This window comes from Pteropus alecto, unplaced genomic scaffold (assembly GCF_000325575.1).
Source record: "Pteropus alecto unplaced genomic scaffold, ASM32557v1 scaffold45, whole genome shotgun sequence".
In the NCBI taxonomy this organism is placed as follows: Eukaryota; Metazoa; Chordata; class Mammalia; order Chiroptera; family Pteropodidae; genus Pteropus; species Pteropus alecto.
Window position 1 is genome coordinate 10,802,801 of NW_006442491.1, and position 11,092 is coordinate 10,813,892.

Below are 11,092 nucleotides of genomic sequence, written 5' to 3' on the forward strand. Positions count from 1 at the left end.
GCTAACACGTAGACATTTCAGAAGTAGGTTCAGAACTCTGAGATATGTGGAACGTTTTCCACATTCTCTCATTCATTCATCATTCATTAATTCCCCCACTGAGTTTCAAAGGGGCACTGGGCCAGACCCTGAGAGACGAAGGGGTAGAACAGAGCACTGTAGGAAGTGTGATCACAGCACACACCCAAGGACCAGAGGGAGGCCAGAGAAGAGGGCATGATGTCTCAGCTAAGTCCTGCGGATTAGGGCAAGTGTTGGAGAAAGAAAAAGGAATAGCACCCACACAAACAGTGGGGTGCTCTAGGGACAGAAGAGTCTGATTATGCAGAAACAGGGCAACAGATGAGGCCAACGGCAGGAGGGTTCAGACCATAGAGGAGCCTTGGACAGGCCACGGGGGCCGAGGAGACCTGCATGCTGGAGAGCTCTCTCAGGCAGGCGTGGAGAGCACGGCCTGGCAGGGAAATTGCCAGGGCCAGGCATACAGGTTCAAAGCCACCACAAGAACCCAAACAAGAGACAATGGAAGGTGATCCTGAGGTGAAGAGGAAGGGGCAGATTTGCAAGATGCCCAAAAGACAGAATCAAGAGGATGTGGTTGGGTTTGAGAGGAGGAAGAGCAAGGATAACGCCCTGTGCATGTGACTAGTTTGAACCATGCCCATGAGGCGTGTTCACAGGCAGCTCATCCCTATGGGTCTGTTGAAATTGTCACTGGCATTTTACACCCGCCTGGACTAAGAATTTCAGGCAGCTTGGATTAAACAGGCAGATTAAAAATGGAAAAAATAAGTAAAAAAATAAAAAATAAAAAAACAGTAAAACATAAAAATGAAACCAACGATATGTTTGTACAAAATTCCCACCATAGTCCTAAGCCTCTACAACACTGGGCTCTGATTTTGCCAGGTACCAAAATAAAAAATGAAAGGTCAACTAGAGGCCATAAGATGACAATGAATCAGTGCTGAGAATTACTCAATCATTCCTGGTACTAAATCTAGAAAGATGCTTCTCCTGAAGGGCTTCATGAAAACATATGCAATTATCTTGCTGGAGTATCAACTTTAATATAAGGCTTCAAAAAAATATTAAATATTTTCATATTAAAACAAACTGCATATATATTACAGGAGGAAATTAAAAAGTCATGTGGTTTTGAAAGAAAGTTTAGTGCCATTTATAAAGCACCTGTGTTGCAGGCTTTGGCTAAGCTTTACCTATAGTATTCGACTTAATCCTCGCCAGTGACCGGTGAGGGAACACAGCTATTACTCACATTTTATAGATAAGCAAGTGGAATCAGAGAAGGTGAGGACTAGTCCAATATTACACAGGCAGTAAAGGGCAGACCCAGGATTCAAACGCAAATACGTTAGACTCCAAAGCCCACTGCCATGCATTACTTGGAAAAAATATCCCCGGTGGAAGGTGACTCAGGACTCTACCAGGACCCACAGTGGGGGGCACATTCAAGGCTTCCTATCCTGGAATCCACTCCGCTGTACTTGGGAACTGGCCCCCTATTTATACCTCCAGGGTGAGGGGGGCAGCCATGGCTGCCCATTAGCACCAGGTGACTGAACCAAGGATTCTGAACAATGTTACTCAGTTCCCTTCCCTGGGCAGCTAGACTTCATGCTTGAAGGGAGGCACTGAGTTCAGATACTGAAACTGCCCCTGTGGGGTACCCTCTTGAAATAAGAGTGCAGTGCAGTGGTGAAAGCTCCACCACAGAGAGATTGGGGCAGGAGGAGTGGTTAGGGACAAGGAGGGATGAGAAGGGGAAGGAATGCAGCAAAGGACTACAGCAATAAATGACATGAAAGGTGGGGTGGGGATGATGAGGAAGGAAGAGAGGTCTCCCGACATTAACAAGACTATCCAGAGAGTTAAAGCTGAAGAAAAGTCAACTCAAATATTTTGTCAATTTAACCCCCTCGGCTTGTTCCTTATTAAAACACTTGTCCAAGAAATCTAAGCTTGGAGGTTATATTCGAGAAAAGAAACCCGCATACCTTTAGGATGGCATACACAATAAACCAGCAGACAGGTCAGGGAATAGAAGAATAAAGAGTCATTCTATTGGAATACATTACATCCTTAATCTAACTGCATAAACTTGCTGAGGGCGAAGAAGTTGGCAATAACAATAGCTAAGATTCACCGAGCATTTACTGTGTGCCAAATACTGTGTGTCAAGACTTTTCAGTACATTATTGCATTTCATTCTCAAGACAACCCAGAGAGGCATAAACTATTACTACTCAGTGTTCTGGAAACACTGAGAAACTTAAGAGCTCTCTTTCTCTTTTAGAAGATCCCTGGTGATCATGGCTGGGTTTTGTTTGGTGTGGTACCTTGCCAACTTGGCAATACTTGTCAGGCCAGATATAAGGAATACTCCATAATCTTAACAGAATTAGACACAGCCTGAATTCGAGGTCACAGCACCTGGAGAAAGCCGTCTGGTGACAAATGGGAGAACGGCCTGGTGCAGGAAGTCCAAAGCTGCGAATCTCTTCTGAGGACTCCCCAGTTTAGGAGGGGTGTGCCATCTCTCTTCTGTGTCAGTTTCCCTCAATGTAAAAAGAATGGACACAACTATATCTCTTTCAAGGGGCCTTCCACTTTATGATCTCGCCTCCTGGTTGCATTTTGGTTTGCAACCATTAGCTAGGATTCTATTTGCTCACATAATGTTTGCCCTACTGTAAAGGTTACAAAAGAGCCACACGGAGTCTAGCACCATATACTGTCCTTCACACTATGGGTCACTCAAGCATAGCAGTAAAATCCACTGTCGTTTTGGAATACAGAACAGGAAAGTACATTTCCTGCTATGCTGACTTCTGCGGGTATGATTTAGACTTGGCAACCAATGACAGAAAATGCCAGTCACATGGCTAGAAATCATAGTCTAAGCCATGGAGAAGGGAGACACTCAGTGGAATTGGAGGAGGCGAAAATCTTAGCGACCAATGAGCTCTTCTTCCCCAAAGTGTTCTCCAACACTGTCAGGCAAGATTAGGCTTTTCTCTGCCGCCGCAGCACTTTATTCATGCTTCTGTTGTGGAACTCGTCACAGGCTGTAAACATCCATCTCCCATGAGTGGCCTCAAGGAGGAGCTGCCTTCTGTTACCTTTGGGTTATCAGTGCCTATAATGGGGCCTGGCACATAGATGACAGTGAACAGTATTTGTTAAATGAATGAAAAAATACAGTGATGAAAATTACTTAAGTGTCTTCCTGGCCTCTCTCTAAAATGGATTACCACTCTCTCATCTGTACCCTGTCCTCAGAACAAGAAACACCTGTGGCACTTTCTTGCTCATGGTTTACAGCTAAGGTTGCCTCACATATGCACAGAATAACGTCACCCCAGAAAGTGGGTAGTGATGTCCAATGCTCCATTCCAGCTGGTTACGTTCCCACCTTCCCATCAGAAGGAACAAACTGCCAAGCCTGGTTGATGATGTGATTTCAGATCCACTGGAGGAAATACGTGTGGGGATTCCTTGGTTGCAAATGGATGACTATTACTTTGTGCTCAAGTTGTTCTGGTTGAAAGGGATACAGGGGAGGGTGTGACTTGTCTGAAATGAAAAGGAATCAGGAAGACAGGGAGTGTCTCTCTCCTGTTTGGTGCCTATTGTGCGACTTCTGACTACAGGTCAGGGATGTACACTTTTCCAGTCACTTGTTTGTTTTTCTTAACAGCTTTATTGCTATGGCTGGGAAAAGATTTTACGTGTGTAAGGAGCAAACCACAAAGGTATGAGAAAGAGAACAGAAAAGCAGAGCTAACAATAACTCCTAAAAGCGCGAACGAACAGAGTAAGAGGCTGATGTCCTTCAGTAAAACGTCTCTGGTCCCCTACTATGACAGAGTTTTGTTTTTTTGTTTTGTTTTGTTTTGTTTTTTTGTTTGTTTGTTTTTTTTTTTTTGCTTAGAGTGCTCATACAGCGGTTCACCAACTTCCTGGATAAGATTTGGGAAGGAAAGCGATGTGGTGCTGGGAATAAAGCAAAGGCCAACCAAAGTGGTTTGATAAAGATACCGAAACTTAATATATGCCACTGGAACTTTGGGTAGTATTTGAGGCTGATCTGAAACCCAACACTACATCAAGGTGTAGTTAAGAGTAGGCCCTCAGTTCACTCACTTTGAAAGATAAGTGGTGACTTCATTTCTTCAGACACTTTCCCTAATGATTTCCAAGACATTATTCTTTCAAATTAACATTCAGGCCACTATTCTTCAGGAGACGAGCATGTGCAGCAAGAAGCACCATGGTTTGAGGGCAAGACAGAGCCGATTTCAAACCCCTGCCCCGAACCCCAGTACTCCCCAACTCTAGGTAAGTTCCTGCAATGTGAAATAATGAAAAACACCATATGGTGTTGTTTGGAGGATTAAATGAAAGAATGAAGGTACAGGGTTTCAGCACAGTGCCAGCCATACAAGGGGCTCAAGAAAGAAATATGGATCAGGGATTATTTTGTTTTGTTTTGTTTTCTTCCAAAGGTAGAATTTGCCTCAAATTCCAGGGCATTTTAAATGAACTCTGAATTGTCAGTTCCATAAGATTTACAAATAGATAGGGCACAGGTTTCCACCTATTCCTACTAAGAGCTAATAAATGTCTCATACTTGTTTTGCACATTTTTACTCTGGCCACACATTGCTTCTTAGAAGAACAGATGGCTTGTAATCACACCAGATTACAAGGTAAAAACATGAGCTCTCCTCTCACATATTTCTGCAAAAGGAAACATGAAAATAAGTAACCTGATGGAAATTATGATAAACTTGTCTGTAGGGAACTTGGGCTGAGAGGGCCTTGAAGGGCTAGGAAAACAAGCAACACTCAACAGTCAGCAACATTTTGACCCGTCAGGTGCATGTCAGGAACAATTACCACCAACCATAAAGTAATCTGAAAATGGGATTTGGTAAACAAGAGGGTGTTAGTCCCCACAAATTCTGCTCACAATTTTATCCTGTATGTGTTATCAAGAAGCTATGGAATGTGGGTTTGAATTATTAGAATATAGTCTTTTATATCCCTGAGAATCCTGATACTCTTCAATGTCGAGAACAAAAGAAAAGCAGTGCAGCCTATGAGTAAAAGACATTTTTGACAAATTATAAATTAATCAAAATGAAAAAAGAAAAACTGTAAATATTCCCCTAGTGATCAATGCCCACAATTCATAGATTATTCAAAAGGGCGGTCAGTCTTGGAGGGAGATTTCCTAAAAGAGGAAGGGAGATAAAAGATAGGTAGCACAATTTCCCTACCTCCCGGGGATTGGGGGACCACCCGAGAGTCTTTAATGACTGCTTTGGGGATTCTGGGTGACTTACAGGGATTTAGTTAAATGTAAAATAATTTTAGGAATCCCCCACATCAATATCTTTTCTCTGGAATCCTCTTGTCTACTTTCAAATATACCAAAGGACTTGCCAGATAAAGCCATGGCAGGCACACTCTGTTCAATCCAGCTGTCACGTAATTTTTCCTGGAGTATTAATATTATATAAGTACTGTTGGTAAAGGGGGCTACATCTGCCCTTCTAAACTGGGAAAGGGTAGTGCTTTCCAGGCCACCTTTAGTATAGAGGTAAGGAGGGCAAACATAATCTACATATATGGCTTCAAACCAAAACACGACCAGAGAGCGAGGACTTCATGAGGCCTACTGCACATGAAAAGTTTCCATTTGTGCAGGGCTCAGGGTTACCAGGGCCTCAGAGAGGCCCAACCAAGTCAATACCAGCCTTCTCTCCACCCTTGGACGTGCTTATCATCCTGGTTCTGCCAGTTCAAGAATGCTCTCTGTGTGTACAACTTGAAGGATATTTGTCCACTAGAGCCTAGAGCCCTGGCTCTCAAAGTACCAGCAGCATCAGCATCTCCTGGAGCTTGTTTGATATGCAAATTAAGACTTCCCATCAGAAATTTTAGGGGTGGGGTCCAGTCTCCTGTATTTTAACAAGTCCTTTGGATGGATGATTCTGGTGCGTGCTCAAGTTTAATAACCACTGCTGTAAGGTACCATATCTCCTGAGGACTGCTCCTGGCATTCTTCGTACACAATACAGCAAAATTTTTAGAGGTTACATTAGAAAGGAAAAATATGTATATCTGATTAGGTTTCACAATGTAACACAATAGAAGTAGACAGCTCAGCAGAATATATTACAACTCTAAAACTCACAAGAACATCACAGTTTGATGATGATGATAAAATGATTCCCTTTGAGTTGTAAGAAACTCAAATTATGATTTTCCTTAAAAAGAAAAAAATAAAACTTTCTAGAGGTGAATGTGATGTACAGCCAGGGCTGATAACCACAGATATAATAGTGCCTTACTGAGCATTTTAAAAATCATCTCTGGATTAGGATGATAAATATGGTGATGAAAATCTCAAGAAAAAAATAGATCTACCTGCCAGATGGAGGTAGAACCTTAGAAAGAAATAAAAGTCTGGAAATGGAAAAGAAGGAGGCTGTAAGCCCAAAACAGACAGGGAGGTCATACAATTGCACCTAAGTCAGTCCTTCCCTTCCTTCCTTCCTTCCTTCCCTTCCTTCCTTCATTTATTTTTAACGCCTACAGCACCTGGTTTTCCATCCAAGTACTAACCAGGCCCGACCCTGCTTAGCTTCCGAGATCAGACAGGATCGGGCGTGTTCAGGGTGGCATGGCCATAGATGCACCTAAGTCCTTTATATGAGTTCAGATCACTGGGCTTAAGGGGACCCATCCCATGGCATGGAAGGGATAGGCACTGCACATGGCTTAGTCATTGAGGTGATGAGGAGAACTGGAGTTGCAATGAGATCCCAGAGAGAGTCAAATGATATCATACTTTGCAATAGAGAGAGATAGATTTCGCCACTATAAATTTAATCCCCAACAGATTATTAGAAAGGATCCAGAAGAAAACTCAAATTATGAAAAACGAACCTCATCTTCTTCTTTGACAACATTCCTAGACTATGGCAATGGTACAATGTGGTTGACAAAGAAGACATGAATCTCAGTCAGGAATGAGGCAAAGTTTCCCGTGACATCCTTTCGTCCAAACCACTCCACCAAAACAGCTTTTGTCAAGGTTACTGCTGACCTTCATGTAGTCAATCCAATGGTCAGTTCTTGGTCCCCACGTTACTTGACCTCTCGCTGCCATCTAACAAAGTGTTTTTTTCACTTGATCCTTGAAACCCTCACTTCTGGGCCACCACACTTTCCTGGTTCTCCTCCCTCATCACTGGCCACTGTTCCTCAGTCTTCTTTGCTGGCTCATCCCATTACACCAACATTTGAACAGAGTTCAGTCTTTAGACCTCTCCTGTCTCTAGCTACCATCTCATTAGTCTCAAGGTTTCAGATACCTGCAGTTCATATGCTGATGATGCCTAATGTTTCTGCTCCAGCCTGGACCTCCCCCCAGTTCCAGATACATGTATCCGAGTGCCTGTTCTGCATCTCCATTTAAGTGAAAACTTTGGCATCATCTCTGATGCCTCTCCCCTTATATTCTGTATCTAATCTATTAGCAAACCCTAAGAGTTCTACCTACAAAAGGATTTGCCTGGCACACAGTAAGAGCTCAATAAATATTACTGGGAAAAAAAAAAAACTATGACTAAACAAATAAATCCTGATGAATAAAAAACAGAAAAATAGGGATGGAGGAAATGACAATTAGACGAATTGGTAACTAGTTCAACAGCCATTAGCCACAGAAGCCATTAATGGCCAAACTGCAACTTGAGGGGAGATGGTGAAGAGCTATTTCCTTGGCCCTGGTCTTGGTCCACGTTGTTAGTAGTGATATGGATGAAGATATAGTAGACATGCCTATGAAACAGGTGGATGATGCTGGGGGCTACGAAATATCTGGGTAGCAAAAACTATATCCGGCAAAAACAAACAAACAAACCCCCCACAGCCTGTTTCTCTGTGACTCAGAAAGATGAGATCCATCTAATCAGATGGAATTTAACAAGGATATAGGTAAGGACCATGATTTGGCTCCAAAAAAAACTAACAGCCCTCACAGAGGTATCTGTGGTCAAGAGTAAGCTTTCTGAGTGGTCAGCACAATGCTATGGCTGTCAGTGATGGTAATTTCCTTTTAGGTTGCCTCACAGTAGTGGCCAGCATAAGCATTATTTGGCTATGCTTTATGCATTTAGTGCTCAATTAGTCTCAACATGCCAACTAAGACAAATTGTCATGTATTAAAATAAGAGTGACCAGGATAGGAGCAACACTTAAAATCACGTTACAAGGATCGGTTGAAAAAAATAGAATAATTTACCTAAAAAATAAAACCATCAGGATAAAATAATATTACCAGGACTTAATTTTTAAATGTAAGAAAATGATCTTTTTTTAGTTCTTGAGGGCCTTATGTGATACAGAATCAGGCGAGAGCAGAGAAATCACAAAGAGACAGGCACTGGCTTCACATAAGGAAGACTTTCAAATGGGCAGGCTTTCCAACCGGGAAATGACCTGCCATGGGAGGTGGTGTGAGATCAAAGTTTACGTATTGACATAAAACACGTGCAAGTGGACAACTGAATAAATATTGCCCTGTTATTACATGACGCTGGTCTAGTTGTGAGGAGTGATGAAAACCACAGAGGAAAAAATAGGCTATCGACTTGCTGCATATTAATGATTAGCCATTTTGATCATCTAATACGCCATTGGTTACTGGTTTTATTTTTTCAGTGTACCCCTAAAGATGTGTGGGCTTACTGATCTCAAGAATCAGAGAACTCATCTTCTAAGAGACAATTTAATATATAAAGCGAGGGCTTTAGAATCAGGCAGATGTGTTTCTAAACACTGGCTGTACCTTTTACTGGCCATATGGCCTGGGACAAGTTTCTCAGGCTCTGAATCTCAATCCTCGTGTTTGTGAAATGGGGGTAACCATGCTTGCTCTCACAGTGACGTGGTTAGGCTTAAATTCAAAGAGAAAAAAATACAGTAGTAGTTAACAAGCAGCAGTTAAGTAATAAATCGGGAGTAGTTAACAAATAATGACATCGATCTCAGTCCCAGTTTCCCAACTAATGAGGGTGACAAAATTGCCCAGCGCTGTTCCAATAACTTTCTGTGGTGAAGGAAATGTTCTGTATCTGTGCTAATACCTTAGCCACAAACCACATGTGGCTACTGAGCACCTGAAATGAAGCTAGTGCGAATTTTGAATTTTATTTCACTCCAATTAACTTAAATTGGCTTATTAGCAATTAATTCATTAGTTAATTTAATTAGCTGCATGTAGTTACATGGACAACACAGATACTTCCCTAAAGTGACTCTTGGTTCAGAAATCCTGGTTCTATTATTTTCGTGAGAGACTAAAACCAAAAGAGAAAACAACGTCGGGAACCCCATAGTAGGAAGTGCCCAGTGATGCAAGGGGGATTCCCATCCCGTAGGGAATTCCAGAAGCTCCTTAGGACTGCATATGAGGGAATGACAGGGACTAACCTGGGAAATTTCTATGAACTTTACCAAGGACGGTGCTGATCCAATAGAACAGTTTTATTTAAAGGTGTTTTCCTTGTAAATAGAAAACGAAGCAATAAAAACTGTTACTGCCCATTAGAGGATTAAGAAGTTTAAGTTTCCCTTCACCTTTCACCCCTTTCACTGTGACCCTGCTTTATCAAATCAGAAAAGAAAATTCAAGGAGAATTCTTAAAATTATTATTGCAGCCACTGTAATCGTTCCTAATCCCTTGGCTTTTGCAGAGAATGAACCTTCGTGTTTGGTGCTGAATTTATTTCCCTTCCTACTCTGCTCTGCTTCTCAGAACTCAGGAAACAATCCTGTAACTACTTTCATCACTGCTTCATCAAGTTTCTACAAAATGAGCAGGAGTTCAAAGGGAATTTTCAACCAATTCATGCCCAGGGCAGGAAATTGAAATACCAAATGGGACAGAAGAATGTTAGACAAACACAGGCGAGGTCTGCTGGTGAGAGAGAGCCCCAGTTTTTCTTCCCCTGACCCATTTTTAGAGAACTACAAAGAGGAATAAAGGGAGGTAGCTAATTGGTCACAGGACTTGTTTAGAGCCACCTACCTCTACTTTCCTTTTCTAATTGAATGGTGGGAATAACACCCTCTTTAAAGACTGCTCAAAGGGGAAACGTGCTGGGACAGGAGGCCACTGATGAAATGGCTTCAGAAGCTGAAGATCATTAATTAAGAATATTGAGAGTGAGCTTGAAAGCTTAGCTGAAACGAGTGGGAGGGACAACTCGGTATCAGCTGCTACCTACACATTAGCAATTAAGCCGTATGAAGGCTCTCAGTGGAAAGTTACGGCTCCCAGGCATTCCTCCTTGGATAAGTGAAGTCTCCTGAGGCGACTGAACTCTGAAGACAGTATCATTGCCTTTAGAGTAATATTTCCGACATCCATTATTACATACCCTTGATTCCCAGGGTTCAATGTCTTCCAAGCACTATATCCACTGCCTGACAGTGTTTCCCAACCTTGAGCCACGCGTCGGTTTCACCAGGAGGGCATGTTATAAACACAATTGCAAAGCCTCACCCTCAGTTTATTTCATAGACTAGAGGCGAGGCTGAGAATGCGCATTTCTAACAGAATTTCAGGTGATGCTGATGCTGCTGGTCTGGAGACCACACTGTATATCAATCACCTAGAAATAAGTGTTAGCAACCCTTATAAGGCAGCACATTCGAATCACCTGGGGAATTTTTAAAGCCCACATCCAAATTCTACCCCAGACCAATTAAATCAGACTTTCGGGAAGGGGTCTGGACATCAGTACATTTTACAAGTTCCATACCTGAATGTAATATGGCTGGGGTGAGAACCACTATAGAAAATATCACCTTCAAACTATTTAAATTTGGAGCCTACATATATTCTTATAAATTAGAGATAGGGAGGCAGATCCTGGCATCTGCCTGAATCTGCTTGATTCCATCTTCCCTTGGTGGCGATATTTCACTGGTCATTTTTTTTCCCCACAAACCGAAATATAATGATCTTCCTTGTACCGGCAAACCTCC

At 42.2% G+C, this 11,092-nt stretch overlaps 1 protein-coding gene and 1 pseudogene across 1 annotated transcript in view; both read right to left on the reverse strand.

Moving 5' to 3' along the window:
- SLX4IP (SLX4 interacting protein) overlaps positions 1 to 11,092 on the reverse strand; it is a 171,646-nt gene that overhangs the window by 69,068 nt on the left and 91,486 nt on the right. The window lies entirely within an intron of this gene.
- Positions 6,622 to 6,727, reverse strand: LOC112471234 (annotated as a pseudogene).